The sequence below is a fragment of the Arachis ipaensis genome, chromosome B8 (genome assembly GCF_059453495.1).
Source record: "Arachis ipaensis isolate K30076 ecotype BB chromosome B8, ASM5945349v1, whole genome shotgun sequence".
NCBI lineage: Eukaryota > Viridiplantae > Streptophyta > Magnoliopsida > Fabales > Fabaceae > Arachis > Arachis ipaensis.
The window spans coordinates 119,524,008-119,530,138 of record NC_142443.1 but is presented as its reverse complement, the minus strand read 5'-3'; positions in this window follow the sequence as shown (position 1 = coordinate 119,530,138).

The window sequence follows — 6,131 nt, the reverse complement described above, 5'->3', positions numbered from 1 at the left end:
TCACAGTTACGGACAAATTCTCTAGAGTCCTTAAAGAGAGTGGGCCAGTAGAAGCCACTTTAGAGAACCTTGGTGGCTGTCCGCTCACCTCCAAAGTGTCCTCCATAGTATGAGCTATGGCAATACCATAGGATTCTTTGTGCCTCTTCTTCAGACACGCAACATCGGATTATTGCATTCGAGCATCTCTTAAAGAGATATGGCTCATCCCACAGGTAATACTTTGCATCATGTATGAGTTTCCGGACTTACTGCCTGTTAAACTCCTTGGGAATGAACCTTATAGCCTTTTAATTCGCAATGTCTGCAAACAAAGGTGTTGTCTGGATGGTATAGAGTTGCTCATCTGGAAATATTTGAGATATGTCAGTGGAGGGAGAAGAAGTCCCTGCTACTGGTTCAATCCTAGACAAAGGGTCAGCCACTTGATTTTCTGTGCCTTTTCTATCTCTAATTTCTATATCATACTCTTGCAGGAGTAATACCCATCTTATAAGTCTGGGCTTAGAGTCCTACTTAGTGAGTAGATACCTTAGAGCAGCATGGTCAGTATAGATAATGACATTGGATCCTACTAAGTAGGACCTGAACTTGTTAATGGCATAAACCACTGCAAGTAATTCCTTTTCTGTAGTAGTGTAATTCTTTTGTGCGTCATTTAGAGCACGACTGGAATAATAAATGATGTGCAGAAGCTTGTCATATCTCTGCCCTAGAACTGTACCAATGGCATGATCACTGGCATCACACATCAGTTTGAATGGCAAGTCCCAGTTGGGTGCAGAGATGATAGGAGCAGTGACAAGCTTGGCTTTCAGGGTTTTAAAGGCATGCAGACATTCTTAGTCAAAGACGAATGGAACATCAGTGGCCAAGAGATTACACAGGGGTTTTGCAATTTTCAAAAAATCTTTTATGAACCTCCTGTAAAATCCTGCATGTCCTAGGAAACTTCTGATTGCCTTGACATTAGTAGCTGGTGGCAATCGTTCAATCACTTCCACCTTAGCTTGATCCACTTCTATTCCCTTGCTTGAAATCCGATGTCCAAGAACAATGCCTTCAGTTACCATGAAGTGGCATTTTTTCTAGTTTAGAGCTAGGTTTTTTTATTGACATCTTTTCAGAACTAGGGCCAAATGATCAAGGAAAGAGTCAAATGAGTCTCTAAAGACAGAGAAGTCATCTATGAACACTTTAAGGAACTTCTCTACCATATCAGAGAAGATAGATAATATGCATCTCTGAAAGGTGGCAGGTGCATTGCACAAGCCAAAGGACATTCGCTTGTAGGAAAACACGCCACATGAGCATGTGAATGCTGTCTTTTCTTGATCTTGTGGATCCACTGCTATTTGATTGTACCCAGATTATCTATTCAGGAAATAATAAAATGCATGCCCTGCTAGTCTCTCTAGCATTTGGTCAATGAATGGTAAAGGAAAATGATCCTTCTTGGTGACGTTATTGAGCTTTCTATAGTCAATACACATACACCACCCTGTAACTATCCTTATAGGAATCAGTTTATTCTTTTCATTATGAACCACTGTCATGCCTCCCTTCTTGGGAACAACATGAACAGGGCTCACCCAGGGGCTATTAGAAATGGGTAAATAATCCCAGCCTCCTAGAGCTTAGTGACTTCCTTCTGTACTACTTCCTTCATGGCTGGATTCAGTCGCCTTTGTGGTTGCACCACTGGTTTGGCGTCATTCTCCAGCAAAATTTTATGCATGCATCAGGTCAGGATAATTCCCTTAAGGTCACTTATAGTCCACCCAAGGGCGGTTCTATATGTCTTAAGCACTTGAATTAGTGCTTCTTCTTCTTGTGGCTCTAAGGCAGAACTTATGATCACAGGATAAGTATCTCTATCTCCCAGAAATACATATTTCAAGGAGGATGGCAATGGCTTGAGCTCAAGCTTTGGAGGCTTCTCCTTTTCCTCAGGGGTTTCCAGAGGTTCCTCTAAATCAGGCTGGGCATCAGTAAGGATGTCATTCAGCCCTTCCTTGAGACTTTCGGCCATGTTTACTTCTTCCACCAGGGAATCAATGAGGTCAATGCTCATACATTCCTCTGGGGTGTGTGGATGCTGCATAGCCTTGACAGCATTCAGTACGAACTTTTTCTTATTGACTCTCAGAGTTACTTCCCCTTTTTCAACATCAATGAGGGTCCGTCCTGTAACTAAGAAGGGTCTCCAAAGGATAAGGGATGCACTCTTTTGCCCTTCCATATCCAACACCACAATGTCAGTGGGAAAAGCAAAGGGTCCAACCCTAACAATCATGTCTTCGATCACGCCTGATGGTATCTTAATAGAACCATCAGCAAGTTGAAGGCATATGCGGGTTGGTTTGACTTCATCAGTCAAGCAAAGCTTCTTTATTAATGAAGCAGGTATCAGGTTGATTCTTGCTCCATGGTCACATAGAGCTGTCCTTGTGCAAGCATTACCTAGAGTGCATGGTATCATAAAGCTTCCAAGATCCTTAAGTTTCTTTGGTAAGCTATTTTGAATGATTGCACTGTACTCTTCAGTGAGGATGACTATTTCTGCCTCTCTCCAATCTTTTTTATGACTCAAAATGTCCTTCATGAACTTAGCATAAGAAGGTATCAGTTCAAGAGCCTCTGCAAAAGGGATCGTGATCTCGAATGTTCTGAGATAATCCGCAAAGCGGGCAAACTGTTTATTTTTTTCTCTTGACAGAGTTTCTGAGAAAATGGCATCTTAGCCTTATATTCATCAATCTTGGTTTATGAAGGCTGAGTGCCGTGTATATTGGAAGGGGGGTTACTAGCTTGCTTAGAAGGGTTGTTATCAGTATGTGACTGTGACGATTGGATTTTATGTCGGTAGAGAATTTTATAAAAAAATAATCACGTTTTAGGTATAGCTTCTAAACCAACAAAGAATCCTTTCGTACAAAAACTTTGGTTGTCACAAGTAACAAAATCCAATAAAATTTATAACTGAAGTATTTAAACCTCGGGTCGTATCTCAAGGAATTGCAGGAAGGTATGGTTTATTATTGGTTATGGAAAAAGGTATATTTCTTGGGTCTTTTTGAAATAGGGAACAAGTAATTTAAATGGCAAGAAAAGTAAATTAATAATTATAAAGAAAACTCTTGGCAAGGTATGAGAACTGGAAATTCCATCCTAGTTATCCTTATCAGGTGTGATGAGAATGGTTGTTGCTCCCACTTAGTTAACCCTTACTAAATAAAGGAAAGTCAAGTGGACCAATTAACTTGATTCCTCAAGTCCTAGTCAACTCCTGTGGAAAGACTAGTTTTAGAGGGATCCAAATCAATTAGAAATTCCCAATTTTCAATCAACTGCTGAGTTTGACAACTCAAGTGTCACCAATTACTCAACCATAGCAAAAGGAGAAAAATCTAAATTAAATTGAAAGCATCATAAATAGAATAAAACAATCATAAATCTGAAATATCTCAAATTATATTAAATAGAAAATCAAATTCAACATAGGGATTCGTAAACCAATATTGGGAAAATAAACAATTTAAAGTAATAGAATAAGTAAAAGGTAGAAGAGAAATTAAATTAAAGGAACATTGAACCTGAATTGAAGAAGCAATCCTAAAATTAAGAGAAATCCTAATCCTAAAACCTAAGAGAGAGGAGAGAACCTCTCTCTCTCTAGAAAACTATATCTAAAACCTAAAATTGTAAAGTATGAATGTTGTATGAATTGTTGCCGTTGATTCCCCCATTCTCTGGCTTCTATTCTGTGTTTCTGGCTTGGATTTGGGCCGAAAAAGGGCCCAGAAATCGCTGGGGGCGACTTCTGCAATTTTCTGCACGTGGCATCCGTCACGCGTGCGCGTGGTTCACGCGTTCGCGTCATTTGGAGTTTTTTCTTGTCACGCGTACACGTCAGTCACGCGTCCGCGTCGTTTGTGTTCTGTGCCAAGCACACGTCCGCGTCGTCCACGCGTGCGCGTCGCTTGCGTTTTGCGCTAGGCACGCGTCCGCGTCGTCCATGCGTGCGAGTCGCTGCCATTTTCTTCAAAACTCTATTTTGTGCGTTCCTTCCATTTTTGTGTGTTTCCTCTCTGTTTTCTAAGCCATTCCTGCCTTATGAAGCCTGAAATTACTTAACACACAGATCACGGCATCGAATGGTAATAAAAGATAATTAAAATAAATTTTTTTAAAGCATAGGAAACATGTTTTCACATATATCATAGAATAAGGAAGGAATTGTAAAACCATGCAAATCTTATGAATAAGTGGGTGAAGAATTGATAAAAACACTTAATTGAGCACAAGATGAATCATAAAATAGGGGTTTATCAACCTCCCCACACTTAAACAATAGCATGTCCTCATGCTAAATCCAAGAGAAAAGAGTGAAAGTAGAATGGTGGAATCTTATGCAATGCAATCTATTCTAAATGCAAGCTACCTAAATGAATCATGCAATTCTAATTACTACCCACCTATATATATAGAGCTTACATGTGGTTAAATCGATTCATATTTTCAAGGAATCATATATGTACAACCAAGGCCAAATCATATTAAAACACATCCACAATTGAGTTGAGTTAAAGGAATTCACAAACTTGTAAGACAATTTAATAATTAAACATGGATATATGGAAATGAGCTATTGAACCCTCACTGGATTTGTATTTACTCTCTAATCACTCAGTGTTTAGGGTTAATCACTCTATTCTTCCCTAGTCATGCTTTCTAAAATTTTATTTCCATCTAATCAATCAACAAATATCTAATGTATACATACAAACATCATGAGGTCTTTTTCAAGGTTGTAATGAGGCCAAGGTAAAGGTGAGGATATATATAAGGCTAAGTGAGCTATAAATTGAATCCTTGATTAGTCTAAGATCTCACCTAACATATACATACTCTATATAATTTTAAAATTTTTGCCTAGTTTCCCAATTTTCCCACTTTTGTGTCACATACTCATGTACCGATTTTATTTTTGATTTTATCCCATGTGCATTGATTTTTCTATTAAACTTAATAATGGGGTAATTTTGTCCCCTTATTTATTTATTTAATTAAAAGGGATTTTTTTGAAACATAAATACAATATATCAATGCACATGGTATTTTGGTTATTTTGGTTTCACATGAGCATGCTCCCAAATTTTAAATGATTTATAGAGTTAATACCTTTTATCAACCCAAGTTCCCATAGTTTTTCCACACTTAGTTGATACATAATCTCTATCTTAAGCTAACCAAAGATTTAATTTGGAATTTTTAATTTGTTTTTCTGCTTAAGGCTAGTGATGTGGTTATAGAACATAGTGGGGTTAAAAGGCTCAAGGGGGCTAACAAGGGTGACATAAAAGAGTAGGCTTATTTGGGATAAGTGAGCAAAAACAAGTAATGGCCCCAATCATATGCAAGTACGTAAATACATTCTATATTGGACATATAGACTGAAACAAAGTAAAGATTGCAAGCATAGAAAAGAAGGGCGAAACAAATAGGAATGAAAATTATGGTTAAATGTAACCATACAATTAAGCTCAAAAACTAACGGGTTGTGTGTTCTTTGGCTCAAAAACCATATATCAGTTATGTATATCATGCAAGTAGAGATCAAGAGTTTCCATTCAATTCAATGTGAATCTTTGAATGGCTCTTATAGAAATAAGTATTTTCCTTGAAAAATGTTGTCAATTAACCAACATTTATTGCTATATATATATGGTGTGTGGATTGTTGTGAAGCTGAAAAACTAAAATTTCTAGTTTACTCTTTTTATTTTCAATTAAACCATATTATCGTATGTTAAAAGGGTAAACTAAACTAATTAATCTATATTTTCTATATCACAACTAATAAGCTAAAAGTACAAATTAAATTAAATGTCTAATATATATATATATATAAACCAAAGTGCAGAATGCAGAAATAAAGTAGAAATAAACAGAAATACAGCAAAAGAAAATACACAAGTACTGAAAGATAGATAAAATATAATAAAATAAAATATACAAAATGAAATAAAAATAGGATAAAGAGAGTCTGAAAGTGGTTCACCAAAAAATAAAGTTTGCCAGAGATGGCGACCTCCCACACTTAAATAATAGCATCGTCTTCGATGCTCA